This window comes from Neofelis nebulosa, chromosome X (assembly GCF_028018385.1).
Source record: "Neofelis nebulosa isolate mNeoNeb1 chromosome X, mNeoNeb1.pri, whole genome shotgun sequence".
Lineage (NCBI taxonomy): Eukaryota > Metazoa > Chordata > Mammalia > Carnivora > Felidae > Neofelis > Neofelis nebulosa.
The window spans coordinates 28,999,865-29,019,796 of record NC_080800.1 but is presented as its reverse complement, the minus strand read 5'-3'; the positions used below and the strand labels follow the sequence as shown (position 1 = coordinate 29,019,796).

Sequence of the window (19,932 nt, the reverse complement as noted above, 5' to 3'; positions counted from 1 at the left end):
AGGCTGAGTGATGATTCAGAGAGATCAGTGAGGGGTAGTAATGGTTGTCTAGTCATAAAAATACTATGACTTGGGCTAAAATAAGGGCATTAGATATTAAAAAAAAAAAAAAAAACTTTCGGGTACTAGAATCTGTTGATGTTGAGGCTTGATTAAATGATGGGAGGGAGAGAAATCCCAGATGACTTGAACCTGATAGGAGAGGTTTAGTAAAGGGTAGTTCCATTTAAGGTAGGGTACACCTGAGGACAGGCAGATTTAAAGTGGAATGTTCAGTAAGTACTAGACAATATGTGTCTGGAGTACATGAAGCTTATTTGAAAATCACTTCCTCTTAAATCATTATTCATCCTATAGGAAAGTGGCTCTGACTCAAAGTCAGCAGTTTTGTTTGCAATTTGTTTTTGTTTTTTCAAGAAATCATTCTTGAAATGATGACTTCCAAAAATCTATCCTGCCAGCAAACAATTGCCTAATGTGAACTATTGTTTTGTTAATAACTGTGATAGAGAATAGCATACAAAGTCTTTCGGGTGTGAAATAGAAAGCTATCTGGCATGTTATATTGGGAGATGCAGACCTTGAATGAGGTCTTCTTTCCCCAATGAGTCTTGGTTGACAGATATAAAAATGTCTTATGTTATGAATTCCTCTTAGTCTTAAACTGAAAAGTATGCTTCTTTATTAAAGTTTATTTATTTATTTTGAGAAGGAAAGAGAGAGGGTAAGAACAGGGGAAGGGCAGAGAGAGAGAGACAGACAGACAGAAAGAGAAAACAAGCCTAAGCAGACTGCACTCCCAGCATGGAATGCAGTGCGGGCTCGATCTCATGGCTGTAAGATCATGACCTAAGCTGAAACCAAGAGTTGGGCATTTAACCAACTGAGCCACCCAGCTGCCCTGAGAAGTGTGGTCCTTCTTGTGAAACCATGTCAGAAATTTCCTTATTGCCAACCAAATTGGAATACAGTTTTTTTTTTTTAACATGTACATTGGTATTGAAGATGTTGTAGACCCAGTACGCAATTTAAAAATATATGTTATTAATGCCTTTTTGTGTGAAACTAAGGAAAAACATCTCCAAAAATACCTTATTCTGAATTTCTCCTAGATTGAAAAAAATTTACTCCAATCCCATATTCTGTCCACGTATTATCCCCACTTACTGTAGCTTGACTTCTGGCTCTTTTATGAAAGAACATTTGTACACGATTTTTAAAAACCATGAAATGAAAGCACTTGTTTTCAAGGAAAAGATGAGAGTCTGGGGCCCAGAAAGTTTTATTTACATTTGACATATAAAGTTATTTTTCCTGAAGCATCTTCAACAACAAAACCTTTTTAATATCGAGCTGTAAATATGTTTTGTTGTTGTGAGATAAAAATAATAACTTGCTTGGTCAAAGTAGAACCTTAAAGGCATCCTTGATTGACCTTGAGTACACAGACTCAGAAACCTCACAGTCCTGTCGTTCTCTCGAGTCTTTGGGTGCAAGTTTGTTTACAGCTCAGGTCACGTTTGCTTGTGTTTGCAGTAACGTAGCCCTTTTGGGCTCCAAGCATGGTAGGAGATAATTGGTATAGACCACAAGGATAAAACAGTGAAACCCATAAGCTATTGAAAAGCTTACAATCCTCAGTAATGTAATGACCTTGGCATTTATGCTGAGAAGTTCTAAAACTATGAAAATTGAGGAGAAGGAGGAGGATATTTACTACAGAGAAAGAGTATGTACAAAGGCCTTAAGGCTCAAATAAGTTGGTGACCTTGGGAAACTGCAAGAGGCTAGTATCTGTGGAGCTGAGGGGTTAGCCTTAGATAAGTTCCATGAAATGAAGGATGAGAGTTTCACGGGAGACTCTAGAGTCTAGAAAAAGTTTTAACTTCATTCTAAGGTAAATAGGAAGTCACCAAAGGATCAGGGAGGATGTAATGAAGAGATGTATACCCTTAAGGGGGTCTCTCTGAAGCTGTTTGTCAGGAAAAGGACGTTGGGCAGAAGGTCAGCAGTACAGAGTTTTGGGTCAGGTATAGATGGGCTGGAAGAAAGTGTGCTTCCCTATGTAATCAGTTGAGATAAAGTTTCCAATTCAGTTAGCCAAGGACTTGAAGAAGCTGGATGACCACATAAACAGGAATAGATATACAGTGCCTTAGATACACAAGACACTAAAGACTCAACATAAGTTGTGTCCGGTTCTAGGAAGTACATTCCTTTTTATGACCCCGTCCTGTTGAATTTGGATCCCACAATGTCCTTTCAGAAAAATTTGAAGTAATAATTCATATGCTTCCATTTTAGGGAATATTTGTGTAAATGTATGGCTTTTCTGGTCCTTAAAGTTAGAATCATCAACGCCATGTTATCAGTAGATGAAAATCGGCTCTTGGTCTAGCTTTCCAGAAACCTAGAAAGGCCATTTGTCTTTAGAAACCCCTTTCACTTTTGCAGGTAGCTTGAGCAAGTCTTTCGGGAAGTGATGATGGGAAAAAAAAAATACAGCCTCACATGAGGTATATTTTGCAGTGAGCGATGACAGGATATGAAGATGAGTTAGATGGTAGCTATTGGTTTGGAGAAAGTAAGATTCGTAGAGGAATATCAGATAAATAGATGCTGGGGCCCTTTAGCTGATATTCCTAACTTAAAAGCATCTATCACGTTAATTAACAACTAAGAAATGAAGATGCCCCAGTGCAGAATTCACCTTCATTTTGTGCTAGCTTAGTGCTCTAAATTTTACTTTCCTCATTTATCTGTCCCTTTTCAGAACTATATGGTTTAGTGCTTTCCTTTTTTTTTTTTATTTTTTTTATTTTTTTAAAAAAAAATTTTTTTTTTAACGTTTATTTATTTTTGAGACAGAGAGAGACAGAGCATGAACGGGGGAGGGTCAGAGAGAGGGAGACACAGAATCCGAAACAGGCTCCGGGCTCTGAGCTGTCAGCACAGGGGCCCGATGCGGGGCTCGAACTCACGGACCGCGAGATCGTGACCTGAGCCGAAGTCGGCGCTCAACCGACTGAGCCACCCAGGCGCCCCATAGTGCTTTCCTTTTTTGATACTGAAGAAAAGGAGCTGCTTCTTAGATAACTAACATGAGTAGCAGAGTTTAGCTCAAAATCAGTTGCAACGATATTCATTGCAACAACGGTGCTTTAATACTGAAAATACCATAAATATCCTTAATGATTGTGATGGAATACTATTGAGTAAGTAAAAGGGATGCATCATATGAGTCATTCTGAAATGAGCCTGCTAATGCCACCTAAGGGCCATTTGGCAATGTTTGGAGACTTTTTTTTTTTTTAATCGTAATGACTGCAGAGGAGGGTGTTCTACTGGCATCTAGTGGGTGAAGCCAGGGATGTTGCTAAGCATTGTAGAATGCAAAGGGCAGCTCTTCCCTCCTTCCCCGACCCCACCAGAAGCTTATCCAGGCGAAAATGTCAGTAATGCTGCTTTTGAGAAACTCTGTATTATGTCTACACGTAATAATAATGATGTGTCCCAAATCCACAATGTTGAATAAAAAGGAGCAAAGTTCTACAATGACAGGAAAGTGTGCTAGTATACACATTATTTTAATACTAGCTGCTAAAACAAACCAAACTCACAATTTCAGTGACTTAGCAGACATGGATTGTGTTGTCATGTCACAGTCCATGGCAGCACCCTGTGGTTTTCCTCCATTGGGTGATGCGAGGATCCAGACTTCTTCCATCTTTTTGATCCACCATTTCTTTGATCTGAGAATCGACTGCATTCAGCCACTGGTTGGGGAAGAGAGTGGAAAAGACACATTAGCTCTTTAAAATCACAAACACAGAATTGACACAAATTACTTCCACTCATATTCCACTGGGAAAACCTAACCAAATAACCACAGCTTGGATGTGAAAAGGGCTATAAAATGTAGTTACAGGCTGAGCAGCATCTCTCTCAGCAATACTACAGCAATTTGAGTAGGGGGACATGGGTTCTTATGGACAGCTGCTTAGCTCTGTGAAGGGCAGCCAGCACCTAAGAAAATTGGTAAAGGTCACGCACACACACACAATCCCATGTATTGTCTATGGATATAGAAATGTGAGTGGAAAATAGAACAAATGAACTGAATTGATGAGCATAAAAGACATATGTGATGGCCACTTATGAAGAGGAGAACTGGAGAACAGACTTAGAGATGAGGCAGCAAGATTATATTGAAACACATCTGTGTTTTCTTTTTTGATTGAGTTATTAACACCGAATTGATTAGTACACAGTAATTATGATTTCTTGGATATGTGTCCATATATACTTGTATGATTCTGGACTTCTCTGATTTTTACCTTTCTCGAAAGAAATAATTAACAAATTGAGTAAATCCAACTTGTTTTATTTATCAAGTAATTTATTTTTAAATTGATAAAGTTAGATATGACTTCTATAATATTGTAAGGCATATGTAAAAAGTGTCCTATAGAAGAATTTTTACAAAATCTCTTGTTGATATAAAAGCATAACTTGTAGGAACATTATACAGCGTTTCTTCCCATACATCCCTTTTCAGGGTTGTATACAAAACACAATACTGACATGTCCCCATTCTCAAAAAAAAATCATATGTACAACATGATTATACAGTAGTCTCCCCTTTATCTGTGGTTTTGCTTGCTGTGGTTTCACTTACCACAGTCAACAGCATTACAGAAGCAAATGATCCTCTTTCTGATATATAATCACAAGGTCAGTAGCGGTCTCACACTGTATCACTGTACCTTTGTCATTTATTTCACTCCCGTTTTATCACACAGGCATTTTATCATCTCACATCATAACAAGAAGGGTGAGTACAGTCTAATATAGAATAGTAAAATATTTCTATTTTATTATTAGCTATTGTAAATTTCTTACTGTCTACATATTTATTTTTTAAATATTTATGTGTATATATATATCCACATACATACATACTTTGAGAGAGAGCGTGTGCACATGCACATTCAGGGGAGGGACAGAGAGAGAGGGAGAGACAGAATCCAAAGCAGGCTCTACCCAGTCAGCATGGAGCCCAACAGGGGCTTGAACCCCACGAACCATGAGATCATGACGTGAGCCGAAATCAAGAGTCAGACCCATAATGCACTGAGCCACTCAGGCACCCCTCACTACGCTGATTTATAAGTTACATACATACCTTTATGATAGGTTTGTATGTACAGAAAAAAACAGTGTATATGGAGTTTGGTAGTATCGCGGTTTCAAACATCCCTGGGGGTCTCGGTTTGTATACTCCATGGATAAGGGGGAAGTACTTACTGTATGTCATGGAAACTACCCTTGTTCCTTTTTTACTTCAGTCTCCCAAGTAGCATCATGTTTTCTTTCTGAGATATACCTGATTTTTCAAGCCATGTTGTGAATATTAATAATGTATCTTCCTTGCAAGAGATAGATAGGCAAATAAACTAGAATTCAGTACTCAAGCTGTGTGTGTGTTTTGTGGTTTATGTAGTAGTAGAATTCAAGGAAAATTGAATAATCAAGCTCTAGGCATGATTGGAACATGGACCTTTCCCCTAATTGTGTCCTGTTGAATATGACTGAGTGTACACGTACTCAGTTGATGATGCAGGTAAAACACTCCAGGAGGAGCATCTGTGTGTTCCAATTTGAGTCAAGTATCAATAATTTGGGTCCTACCAGCCGTGGCTGGAAGGCATCATTGTGCATTACAAACATGACACCAGGGACTATGCTTACGGGTTTATTGGAAGGAAAAGGTGGCAGTTCTCAGAAAAGAGAGACAATTGTGGGCTGGTCAGGCCTTCCCACATCTCTCTCTTGCCTGGTGTGCTCCATGCCCAACACTCTTCTGGTGTAAAGAATTCTGTGTTTTGTTATTTGATCCTCTAATTTGCAAAATCTATGCACAAAAATACATTTTAAAGGCCCCATGTATATTTTTCTTCATCTTAAGATGTAGCTTTGGGGGCACCTGGTTGGCTCAGTCAGTTAAGCGTCTGACTTTGGCTCAGGTCATGATCTCGCGATTCATGAGTTCAAGCCCCGTATCAGGCTCCATGCTGACAGCTCAGAGCCTGAAGCCTGTTTCACATTCTGTGTCTCCCTCTCTCTCTGCCCCTCCCCTGCTCATGCTCTCTCTCTGTCTCAAAAATAAATAAAAACATTAAAAATTTTTTTTAAAAAAGATGTAGCTTTGAAATAAGAATGCATCACTATATAATGTTATGAAACCTATCAAGTTCGTCCTTCCCCAGCATTACAACACACAAAAAGTAAGGAGTAATTTATACTCTTTGTAAACTGAGATTTTAATAATGGAGTGTGAATAAAAATGACTAGTTTATTATGTTACATCATCTAAGGTTTTATATTTGGTTTTATTTTTAAAGAATATACTTTATAAGTTAAGGCAATTGACAATATACCTGTGTACATTGTAGACATCATAAACTAAAACTATATTATCCCAGTTATAAAGGGACATGTATGAATAGCTTAGCCAGCTCTCCTTTAGATGCTTAGGAAAACCCCAAATTCTGTTATTTATCTTTTATTAGGAACAAAAAAGAGTCCCAAATGTTGCTTTGACGAGCAGGATGCTATGAAGTACTGATTTAAAGACCGTATTAAACACTTCAGTGAAACAGGAAGTCATTTATGCAGTGTCGTTAATACCCCTCACTGAATTTCAACTATGATTTTCTCAAAGGGAAGAATTGCTTCTCTCTCATAATTTTATTTGTACTTTGTTTCTTGTCAAATATGAATTCATTTAACAAGAATCTATTGGCAGCTTGTATGTGCTATACCCTGTGTTAGTATTAGGGCAAAAAAAGGGAGGAAGGAAGGAAGGGAATCTTTTCTTTTGAATTGGATTTCTTACACAGTGACATGAGACAGAAATCCAAAGTAACAGACACCTAAAAGGGACTATGACTTGAGGGATAGAGGAGAATGGCTTTTTAAAAAAAATGTTTGAATTGAACTTATTAACAGTAGATAACAATGTTGCAGTAAGATTATGAAAGTTTGTGTAAACCTTAATAAAAGCTTAGAAGGAAATACCTAACATAAAAAAGAAGTGGTTCAACGAAATTACTTTGTTTTTAATTATGTTAAAACATTTTTTTAAATGTTTGAGAGAGAAAGAGTGAGAACATGTACAAGTGGGGGAGGGACAGAGAGAGGGAGAGAGAATCCCAAGCAGGCTCCACCCTGTCAGTGCAGAACCTGATGGGGGCTCAATCTCAAGACCTTGAGATCATGACCTGAGCTGAAATCAGAGTCAGATGCTTAACTGATTGAGCCACTGAAGTGCCCCTGTGTTAAAACGTTTTTAGTTTTGTTCTGCATTTAAGTGTGGGACAATTTTGAATGGTAATACCTTCTAAAATTCATGAATTACTTACTGCGTGTTATGTCCTTTAGAAAGACTTTATAATTTTTGAAAAAAGAGTGTTTTAATGTATTTTTATATTCAAACTAATTTGGATTCCTCGAGAGGAGCCAGCCTTGACCTTGACTAAAGCATTTAAAATACTAGCCAATGTGGTTACTGTATATTGTACTCCCTAACTTGTTCAAACTAGACGTGTGTATGATTAATGAATATATATATATATATATATTTTCACACATACACACACACACATACATATATCCGTTCACTATGTATATTATATACTGGTAATATACTGGTCAATTTCAGAAAAATGAGGATTTTTTTGTTTGCATAGTTTTGACATAATTTTCATAAAATTAAACAGGAAAATAAGTCTACATGTTAAAGTTTCACATATTTTAGTGAACTGAGGTATTTTTATGCTGACATTGTTTTAGGTTGCTAGCATTAATGCTAAATACATAAAGTTTTGATGTTTTAAAATTCCAGTTAACATACAGTGTAATATTCGTTACAGGTTTACAGTGGAGTGATTCAACATTTTGATACACCATGTGCTCATCACAGCAAGTGTGCTCCTTAATCCATATCACCTATTTTACCCACCCCCCCACCTCCCCTAGGGTAACCATCAGTTTGTTCTCTACAGTTAAGAGTCTATTTCTTAGTTTGGCTCTGTGTCTTTTTTTCCCCTTTGCTCATTTGTTTTGTTTCTTAAATTGTACATATGAGTGAAATTGTAGGGTATTTGTCTTTCTCAGACTGATTTATTTCCCTTATTACACTCTCTAGCACCATACATACTGTTTCAAATGGAAAGAATCATTCCTTTTTAAGGCTGAGTAATATTCCCGTGTGTGTGTGTGTGTGTGTGTGTGTGTGTGTGTGTGTGTGTGTGTGAGAGAGAGAGAGAGAGAGAGAGAGAGAGAGAGAGAGAGATTTTTTTTTAAATCCATTCATGAATCTCTGAACACTTGGGCTGCTATCATAATTCCCCTATTGCAGATAATGCTGCTATAAACATCAGGGTAGATACATCCCTTTGAACTAGTACTTTTCTATTTTTTTAGTAAACACCTAGAAATGCATTTGCTGGATCCTAGCATAGTTTTATTTTTAACCTTTTCAGGAGCCTCTATAGTGTTTTCCACCCTGGCTCCACCAATTTGTCCTCCCACCAAGTATTCAAAAGGTTTCCCTTTCACCGCATCTTTGCCAACACCTGTTGATTCTTGTGTTGTTGATTTTAGCCATTCGGGGGTTGTGAGATGATATCTCAGTGTAATTTTGATTTTCATTTACCTCATGATCAGTGATGTTGAGCATCTTTTCATTTGCCTGTTAGTCATCTGTATGTCTTCTTTGGAAGGATGTTTCTTCATGTTTTCTGCCCATTTTTAACAGGATTATTTGCTTTTTAGGTGTTTAGTTTTGTAAGTTCTTTATATATTTTAGATACTAACTCTTTATGAGATCATTTGCAAATAGCTTGTCCCGTTCCATAGGTTGCCTTTTAGTTTTGTTGATGATTTCCTTCACTGTGCAGAAGCTTTTTTACTTTGATCAAATCCCAGTAGTTTGTTTTTGCTTTTGTTTCCCTTGCCTCAGGAGATAAAATGAGAAAGAAGTTGCTGCAGCCGATGTGAAAAAAGTTACTGCTTCTGTTCTCTTCTAGGATTTTTTTGTGGTTTCAGGTCTCACATTTAAGTCGTTAATGAATTTTGAATTTATTTTTCTGTATGGTGTCAGAAAGTGGGACAGTTTCATTCTTCATATTCTTCTTCATATTCTTCACATTCTTCTTTCATATTCGTGACCAGTTTCCCATAACCATTTGAAGAAACTTTTTTTACATTGGATATTCTTTACTGCTTTGTCAAAGATTAATTGACCATATAGTTGTGGGCTCATTTCTGGGTTTTCTATTCTATTCCATTGATCTTCATGTCTATTTTTTTGCCGGTACCAAGTTGTTTTGATTACTCCAGCTTTGCAGTATAACTTGAATTCTGACCCATATATATGCCTGAAGATACCTGCAGATTGAAAGTGAAGGGATGGAGAAACATTTGTCCGAATTTTTTTAAACACCAAATACTATAATTCTAGTCATCACATGGTATAGTTGACGCTTTATGAGTTGTTAACTTGAAGAACTGTCGTTTATTTGTAATTTAATCAGTCAGCAGCTATCCTGCATGCAGCAAGAATAATTGAGTTCAATTTTGGGTGTCTTAATGTCCTTTTTCCCCTTGGGTTCTATGTATTTTAAAGAAGACTTTTCTCCGAATTATATATTAAAACATAATCAAATAAGATTGAGACTTTTGCTTCAGACTAGATGGCATAGACTCATTTTGTCCCCGCTTTTCCCAGCTAAATACAATAGTAAACCATAGAGCTACATCAAGAAGGAATCAAAAGAGAACTATGAAAACTGGTCAGAAAGAAAGCAAAGTAATTTGAGATGCCAGGACTGGAGGAAAATGAACAGTAGCAAGTTCTCTTAGGTACCTTCATCTAACAAAAGAAGGTGACCCAGAGCTGGCATATCCCATACCCAAACTAATAACAGAGGGTGGCCCAGGTGCACTCATTCCTTTCATGGATTGAATCGGAGTTCTTCTGACAATGCCAGATGAGCCAGGTATAACTAGTAAAGCATACTGAACAGGAGACGTGTGAAAAATAAGCAGCAGGGGAAAGTGCTTCTTCCTTCCCTGGGCCTACGACAACCCTCCTCTGCTGAGAGGTATGGACCCAGGTGGTGGCACCAGTTAAAGGAAACATGCTACAACACATAGCCTGATCCGGGATGCCATTGTTACTGCAGGCCTGAGACGTCCCCTACTCCAGAAAACTCTTGGGTGCCCACCTAACACCAGCACAAGGGATTTCATCACAGTAAAAGGCTTCTTTGTTCCTGTGGGCTGAGGCTGCCCTCTCCTGCATAGAGATAGTGGGGTGACTACAGGGTACTAGTAAGGAGATGCCCCCCATGTTACCAGCCAGGAACAAAGCAAGAATGCCCACTGTCCCCATTTTTATTCAACAAGATATTGGATGTTCTAGCCATAGCACTTAGGCAAAAAAACAGAAACAAAAAACAAAAAACAGACATCCAAATTGGAGAGGAAGAAGTACAACTGTCACTACTAGCAGATGACATGGTACTATATAGAAAACCCTAAAGTTTGCACCAAGAAACTGTTAGAACTAATAAATGAATTCATTAAAGTTTCTGGATAAAAAAATTAATATTTGCAAATCCCTTGTGTTTCTATACAGTAATAACAAACTATCAGAGAAATGAATAAAACAATCCCATTTACAGTTTTATCAAAAGAATAACATCATTAGGAATAAATTTAACCAAGGAAGTGAAATACCTGTGCTCTGAAAACTATAAAATAATGCTGAAAGAAGTGGAAGATGACACCAACTGAAAGATACTTCATCCTCATGGATCACATGGATTACATTATATTCTCAAAATGTCCATACTATTCAAAACAATCTATAGGCTCAATGCAATCCCTATCAAAATAACAACATTTTTCACAGAACTGTGACAAATAATCTTAAAAATAGTACGGAACCCCAAAAGACCCCGAATAGCCAAAACAATCTTGAGAAAGACTAAAGCTGAATGTATCACATTTCCTGACTTCGAACCATACTACAAAGGTGTGGTGATGAAAACATTAGGTATTAGCTTAAAAAAAGACCTGTAGATCAGTGGAACAGAATAGTCTAGAAATAAACCTACACAATTGATTTATAACAGAGAAAGCGAGACTAGACAATGGGCAAAGGAGTCTCTTCAATAAGTGACGTTGGGATAAGTGGACCATTACTTTACAGTGTACACAGAAATCAACCCAAATGGATTATAGCTTAAATGTAATATCTGAAACTGTAAAACTACTAGAAGAAACATAGGTGCCAAGCTCCTTGACGGTGGTCTTACTGATGTTTTTTTTTTTTTGAATTTGAGTCCAAAAGGAAGGGAAACAAAAACAAAAATAAGTGGGATTACATTAAACTGAAAGCTTCTGCATAATTAAGTAGATCAAGTGAACAAGGGATTAATACCCAGAAAAGGGGTAAATATCCATACAACTCCATAACAATAACAAAAAAAATCTGATTACAACCGAGCAAAGTATCTGAATAGACATTTTTCCAAAGAAGTCTTACAAATGACCCATAAGTACATGAAAAGATGTTCAACATTAGTAATCATTGTGGAGATGCACATTCAAACCACAATGAACTATGTCTTTATCCCTGTCAGAATTCCTGTTATCCAAAACATGAGACAAGTGTTGGCAAGGATATTGAGGACAGGGAACCCTCATGCAATGTTAGTGGAATTCAACTTGGTGCAGACACTGTAGAAAACATTATGGCAGTGCCTCAAAAAATTAAAAATAGAGGTACCATGTATTCCAAGTGTACCTTTAAGCGTGTATCTAAAAGAAATGTAATGAGTATCTCAAAGAGATAGGTGCACAACCATGTTTATTGCAGCATTATTCACAGTAGCCAAAAGAAGGAAACTTCCTAAGTATCCATGAGTGAATGAATGGATAAAGATGTAGTTTGGCAGGGGGGAGGGGGGCGGTGCAGGTTCATGTGCGCATGCATGCACACACAACAGAATATTACTCAACCAGAAAAAAGAATAAAATTTTGCCACCTGTGGCAATGGGGATGGGCATTGAGGATATTACAGTAAGTGAAATAAGAGAAAGACAAATAGTACGTGATTACAGTTGTATGTGGAATGTACAAAACAAACTTACAAGCAAAATAAAACAAATGGCATACTCACGGATACAGAGAACAGATTGCCAGAGTGATTACCAGAATGGAAGGGGCATTAGTATGGACAGGGACAGGGGGCAGTGGGTGAAGGTGATTAACAAATAACTTCCAGCTGTAAAAGAAATAAGTCATGGGGATGTAATGTACAGCACAGGGAATATAGTCAATGATATAGACGCTAATATTATAACAAATTTACAAGGTGACAGATGGTAACTAGACTTACTGTGTGTAACAATTTTGCAAGGTATACATATTTCCAGTCACTATGTTGTACACCTAACACTAACATAATACTGTGTATCAATTATACTTGAAAGAATAATAAATGTCTATTTTTGAATGCATATAAAAACAGCGTTTACAAGGCTTCATTCACACCACAGTACTCAAAACAGCTCCATATAGCATCAATTTTATATTCAGGATAGGATGGGAGACTGCCTTTTGCATTGAAAATAAAAACAGACCAAATGCTCGTCTCCAATTCCATTGTGTAAGAGAGCACAGACCTGTGCTGAGTCAAGGCTATGTAAAATCAGTCACCTGGGTTCATGTAATGAATTTATTTCCCGTGGCAGGGTCCAGCATGCTGCCCAGAAATGCTGGTTTCTTTGTTATTAAGGCAACAGTCTTAGAATCCTTGTAATAAAAGTTTGGACACAGTTCCAAAGCCCTCTCATCACCCTGGATAGATGTACTGATAGAACACATGACAATCTGGAACCTCAGTGATGGGCTCTTTAGTTCCGGCAGATTCTATTAGTGTTGGAAACCATTTGTACTAAGTGAGCCCTCAGTTGTGATGATTACTCCTAAAAATTATTGTTAAGGTAAATTTCAGTGTTTGTACAGTTATTGACGGGTCATTTATTTTGAACACCTCAAATCACAAACCTGTCTCTTACCTCTTGAATCCATATATCCAGTTCTCTAATTTTCACGTCACTGTAGATGAGGTTTTCTCCACCTTGTCCTGTAAATTAACAGCAAGTTAATGTTGCCAAAAGTCTATTTTTCTCACCTCTCCTTTTGTTCATAAGTCTCCAGCATACATCTCACATGCATATAATCTAGTTCAGACTCCCTGATCCCTTAGGCCACCTTGGATCCCAACTCATCTGTTACCACTCAAGACAAGCTTTCAAAATACTTTGAACGAAATCCTTTTGAAGTTGTCAAGTTACACTTAGTGCTGAATTGTTGGTAGTTAATGTCAGTATAAAGTACAATGGTAAAAATACTTAAACAAGAGCAGAGAATTCTCTAGGATGTACCGACTACCTATGCGACCTTGAGCTCATCATATATATACATTCTGAGCTTCCATTGCTTTCATTAATGGTGAGATTACTTCGGATGATTTCTCACACATTCTTGAACATCATTGAAAAAAAACGTCAGTAATCGCACTGCTTATCTAATTTGTGCTTGTTTTGTATTCTCTCATATATGCTTGAATATGTGAATCCATATACAATCACTGAATTAGCATAATGAGATTCATCTTCTGGCACTGGTGTTAAGATTGAGAATTTTTGCTATTGATGGACAGAGCTGTGGTATTATGAGGCAGTATTTCTTATTATATTGCTTTTGTTGGAGTTAGTGAGTAGTGTAATCCTGAAAGCAAAATAAAACGTGGAGCTAAACAAATTGCCTCTCATATTTACAGAGGGCAGGCAGGCATATTACTTCACATTATGCATAACTGAAGTTGTAAAATACTGCTGTAGCGTTTTGATGATTCAACAGTGAGGGTGTGTCGTTGATCAGAGAGCTGATGTTGACAGAGCATACCGCAGTATAATATATGCTAATTGCATATGGCTTTATACAGGCTCTCAAAAATAGAGGAATGTGAAACTTTTTGGATCCACTATCAGAAGTTGAAATTTCGGGGTTGTGGAAGGGATATAATTTGATATTTGAATTCAAGAAATGGATAAGATTAGAGATGCAGTAGTATTTGCAAGGTCTGTATGACCTTTACATAACATGATCTACTGAAACCTGTTTTTCCAAATGTTTATATGTATGCACATTGACATTTAAACTGGAAACAATGGGATATAAATCCTCTCATTAAGAATGTGCCAATGACTGATTATTATTCTTGAAGCAGTGTTGTCCTTTTTCTTGCATGATAAATGCTTCTTGTTAAAAATTTTCTGCTATTTATAAAATGCATCATTCTGAGATTCTGACTGAGGTTAGAAGTATCATATTTGAACTTTAATTTAGACAAGTTGAAAACATGTCAGACTGGGGTCACTGTTTGGTGTTTCATTGTTGCTCAGAACTCTGGTATGTGTTAGGCCTGTATTGAATGGATGATTGCAATCAGTTACTTTTACTACTTATTACCATCTCTGGATAGTGCTTAAAGGTAGGAGATTAGAATGTGCAATCATTTGATCATTAAAGAAATGTTTAGAAAGTGTCAGATACCTTGCTTTGTGTTTAGGGATACACTGGTGAACAGGGCAATTTTTACTCTGATCATGATTAAAGTCCATGGGTTTTTAATTCTTTCTGGATTTGTCCATTTTCCAAGGGCATACTCAAAGGAACTAAAACTGCGAGTATCCACAACTTGTCACCAATCTCTCTCCTTGCTTGTTTGTGCATTCCTAAAGTCCACTGTCTACCTTTCGTAGGAATTCCAACTTCTACACTCACTCATAGCCTAACCCCTTTAGAATTCAAACCAACTTTAATTACTACCTCCACATTCCCACTTAAGATAAATGTGAGTTGTCCTCAACACTGTATTTTCCTTTAGTGCTAATTAATTTGGTGAAAGTATCTGTGATAAACCCTTAAATGGTGTCATAAAAAGATCACTTCTAATTGTTTTGATTATCTTTTACTGTATACACTTGCTATTCTTCCTTTTGTCTTTACTCATAGACATGATTTTTGACACATTATGGTCTCACTTTTTCCCTAGACCACTGTGGAGACAAATACCTAAATCATGTATGGCTCCACATCTAATTGTATTTTGCATCATTTCCTTGTGTTGCTTCTTACTTTAATGCTATTATCCTAAATGGAGATCCTAATATAGGGCAATAATTGCAGTCATCTCCCCCACAGTGTGTGTAGTTTCAATCTTGACTCTTGAAAAAATTCTACCTTGGAACACTCCCAATAATGAGTTGATGACTTATTTCACCTTTATGAAAGAGAGGTATGGGAGAAAGAGAGAGAAAGAGATGGGTGATTACTCACAGTATTTCATGAGGGTTTTTTTTTTTCAGTGTTAGGCAAAAATAGGAACCCTTCTTTAAACCTTCAATAGTGTTTGTGTGTAAAATATTGGATAAGCAATAGTAATAAACAGCAATAAAGTAAGGTTACGTTTTCTGAAAAGGCCTTGGTACTTCTGGTATTAACAAGGAAAAAAATATCTTTACCCTATGAAAATGTTACAATTATAACTTAACAATATTGGTAGTGCCTTCACTATAATGTTATATATTTACTTCATATTTAGTAAATGTTCACTGACAGTGATTGCTATGGTTTCTTTTTTAGATTGTTAAGAATAGAGTAGATTATTAAAATATTGTCACAAGTGACACCTTGTTAAGATGCTTTGGAATATTAAAGTAATAAATCTCCACTTGGGTGGCAAAAGTCCTTTGCTTTTTAAGTCCAGGGGTTAAAAATTCGACAAGCTTTTTTTTTTTTTGGTTAAAAAATAAATGCAGCCAAGATTCCATTCGTGCATTTTTTGTGGCTCTAATATATGTAGTAAGAGCGTGCAGTGGTGTCATATTGATCCTTTCTGTTCAAGCTAATAGTTTATTCAGCTGCTCCCATTGGAATTACTGTTGTTTATATTATCTTTCCCTTACTTTTTGCTTGTATTTACTCTTTTTCTGAAGACCACTTATCGACCGTATTATTAGATACTCTTGGAATGTGTTAGAAATTTTTCTAGTTGAGTACAAGCAGCCTTCTGCTGATGTTCACTTTCTTCCCGGGTGTCTAAGCTCAGGCTTTGTTTGTTAAACCTCACCACTGTGTTGGAGTCTGTGCACTCTCCCTCTGTTGGGAGGGAATTGATTATAATTGCTTCCAAGCAGGAGGACCCACTGGGGCAATTCAGATGAGGTTGGGCAGAAAATTTGGATACAGTGTGCACTTCCTCTCCTCAGCCCTGGTGATTCTCCTCTGCTTGTGTCTGTTGGTAGAGTGGTGTGGTGTTGTCATTCTTTCTCAATTTTGTATCGTGTTGTCTTGCTGAAGGATAAACTCTGAGCCTTAATTTACTGAGATCTACCACTTTGTCCCTCAAAGGCCAGGTTGGGCTTAAAAAAAAAAAAAAAAAAAAAAAAAAAGTAGACCATTGACTGTTGCTCGCTATTTGAAAACCTTGTACAATAATCTTTTTTTTTCTCTGAACACCTGCTAATGATGTCTGAAAAAAACAAAAACCAGAAAACATGAATAAAAAAAGCAAAAGATAAAAACATAAGCATTATCACCCTAGAGATACACACCAAGTACAATGTTAAACAGGGCATGATAGAAAAAGCATAATCCCTTAAATAACCTGTAGTTCCTATCCATTTTGATGATAATTATAAAACTCTAACAAAGAAAATCATTCGGAGGCAGCTCATTTATACATGTATGAAAAACAAACTCTCAGCAGTCCCAAGGTATGTGTCTTCAGACCTTTGCGAACCTCCAAGTTTGTAAATACCACTAAACCATGTAATTCCACTCATAAAATGCAGTAAAGTATAACCAAACAATTAAAGACCCCTATCACACCCTTGATGATTGTATAAACTGAAGTCATTTATAAAGGTATTAAAATAAAGTCCACCACTAAACACATACACACTATATTATATCAGCCCCATATAATTTCTAACCATGAACTCACCTGAATCAAAACTGTGACAGCTCAGCCGTAAAAAAGGATGAGATCTTGCCATTTGTGACGACAACATGGATGGAGCTAAAGGATATGATGCTAAGTCAAATAAGAGAAAGACAAATACCATATGATTTCACTTATATTTGGAATCTAAAATAAACAAATAAACGAACAAGACACAGAAACAGGCATCTGGGAAATGTTGGACTCTTGATTTCAGCTCAGTTCATGATCTCCCGGTTCGTGGGATCAAGCCCCATGTCAGCCTCCGCGGGATAGCTTGGAGCCACCTTAGCGTTCTCTCTTGGTGAACGCTGCTCTCCCTTTCCCCTGCTCTCATGTGGTTGTATGCTCTATTTCTCAAAATAAATAAATAAACATTTTTTTTAAAAAAAAGCAGAAAACAAACCCATAAATACAGAGAACAAACTGATGGTTGCTAGAGGGGAGGGGTTGGGGATTGGGGTGGGCAAAACGGGTATAGGGAAGTGAGAAGTACAGGTTTCCAGTTATGAAATGAGTAAATCATGGGAATAAAAGGCACAACATAAGAAATATAGTCAATAGTATTGTCATAGCGTTGCATGGTGACAGATGGGAGCTCCACTTGAGGAGAGCACAGTGTAAAGTATAGTTGTTGAGCTACTATGCTGTATACTTGCAACTAATGTAACGTTGTGCATGGACTATAGTTCAGTAAAAAAATAAAAAGAAAAAAATCTTTTCATGAATAATGATAATAGTTGTTCTATAATATTAGCCTGGCACATGTTCTCTGTAGTAGGACACTTTTTGTGCTTGACAACTTGTTTCTTCTTACTCCTTCTTCTTGTGCTGTTTCCTCTCAAGGAAAAACCTATAATGTGAAGGGTATTTCTATCTGTGGGGAAAAAAAAAGTGGCTAATTCAGTTGCTTATAAAGCACTAGTATTTGCTATTGCAAAGACTTGTCAATACCAGTTTTTAGTTTTATTATATGTTAACTAAAAGCGATTTTGCTGGTTAAGCTTATAGTAAATTCAGGAGTTTTTAAGAATTCCATCAATATGGAATCTTAGGACTTTAAAAGAGTTTTCATTAGATATCCTAGAATGTTTGATATAAATATTGAGAGATTTAGTTGTTGTTTTGGACCTATGTTGGTATTTTAAGTTATTTTATGTCATGAATTTACATTTGGCAAAACTGAGGCTTCAAATGAGATATTAGAATTTAGTGTAGCTGTGTTGATGTGGAATTTTTCTTTAAATTAACGATCACTTATTTGATCCTCTTTTGCTGAAGGGCCCTGGGATTTCAACTAAAATGCAAAATGAAGAAGTAAGAATAATTAACTTAAATTCTCAGAAGCTTTATGGAGATAAATTCATAAGTGGGTTATGAAACAGCACGTGTTGGTTTTATTTTCTGTTATAGCACAGAGTAAAAAGTAGTAGTTTGCTGGCCCCTGGTGAGTATTATAATTTATTTTTCTATAATGGTGTCTTTTGAAGCATGCTTACAAATCCTTCCAGGTTCCCAGTGTGAGCCCCAAGGTGGATTGAATTCATCTGTACCTGTGACAGTAAGTATCTAGGCAAGAATCAGAAAAACAGTAGGTAGATAAGTAGACTTGCCCAGTGTAAGATAGATTCTCTGCGGAAAATAGAATATCTCTAGGCCGAGCCTATAGGCTTCCTAAGCCTCAGAGGCCACTGATATATGAAATGAGTAGACAGTCTGAACTGGGTATACCATTGTGGTTGTCACACTGAGAATGTGTTGTCCTCACCAAGCATCATTTCCCTTCTATTTTCTGCATAATTTGTTGGTATTTCATGGTTGCCCTTACTTTTCTAGTTGTCTGCGACCACAAGCTCCTGTGTTTACATAATGTATGCATAAGTTTTAATATTTTTTCAAAGTAACGTTAATTTTCTGTACTAGAAAACCAAACCCATACTGCCAGTGTGCTGCCTGTCTTGCAACCTCTGACCATAAAAAATATATAGTTTGCTCCTTCTTTCTTTTAGTGCTAGCTTATTTGAAAATTGATTACTTTGCGGATGTTCTTTAACTGATACATAAATAAATTTTCTTTATCTTTACTACGGATGTTCTTTAACTGATACATACATAAATTTTCTTTATCTTTACTAAAATGTGTATGTTCAACATTCACAATGAAGGGAAATATTCTACCTGGAAGAACAGAATAGAACCCTCACCTTTGAATATGATTCCATTGCTTTTACTTTGTTCTTTGGTGTATTTTATTTTTTAAAATATTTTTATGTTTATTTATGTATTTTTGAGAGAGAGCATGTGCACATACGAGTAGGGGAGGGGCAGAGAGAGACAAACACAGAATGTGAATCAGGCTCCAGTTTCTGCACTGCCAACACACAGCCCAACGCAGCACTCGAACCACGAACCCTGAGATCATGACCAAAGCCGAAGTTGGACACTTAACTGACTGAGCCACCCAGGTGCCCCTGTTCTTAGGTATATTTTACTGTTTGAGGGTTGAACACTCTAACGATAGAGTAACAAGGACCTACCTTGTCCCTTAATATTGTGTGTGATCACAATTATGTCCTGCTCAAAATTTTTAAGTACATCTTTACCATAGGCAGTAAAAATTGAAAAATACGTAAATAAGGAAATAACAACGAACTGGGTTAATTTGCTCATGAACTACCACTTACCCTGCAGGTCTTAAAATGGCATCCTTCCTAACTCATGACCTGCTGTCCTGAGGCGACTGTTACTATGGCATCACATACATCATCTGCCCCTTAAAAGG

General features: G+C 36.8%; 1 protein-coding gene across 1 annotated transcript in view; it reads left to right on the top strand.

The window, feature by feature from the left end:
* The window catches only part of DMD (dystrophin), a 2,138,536-nt gene that overhangs the window by 49,993 nt on the left and 2,068,611 nt on the right, over window positions 1-19,932 (top strand). The gene's annotated exons all lie outside the window — the stretch shown is intronic.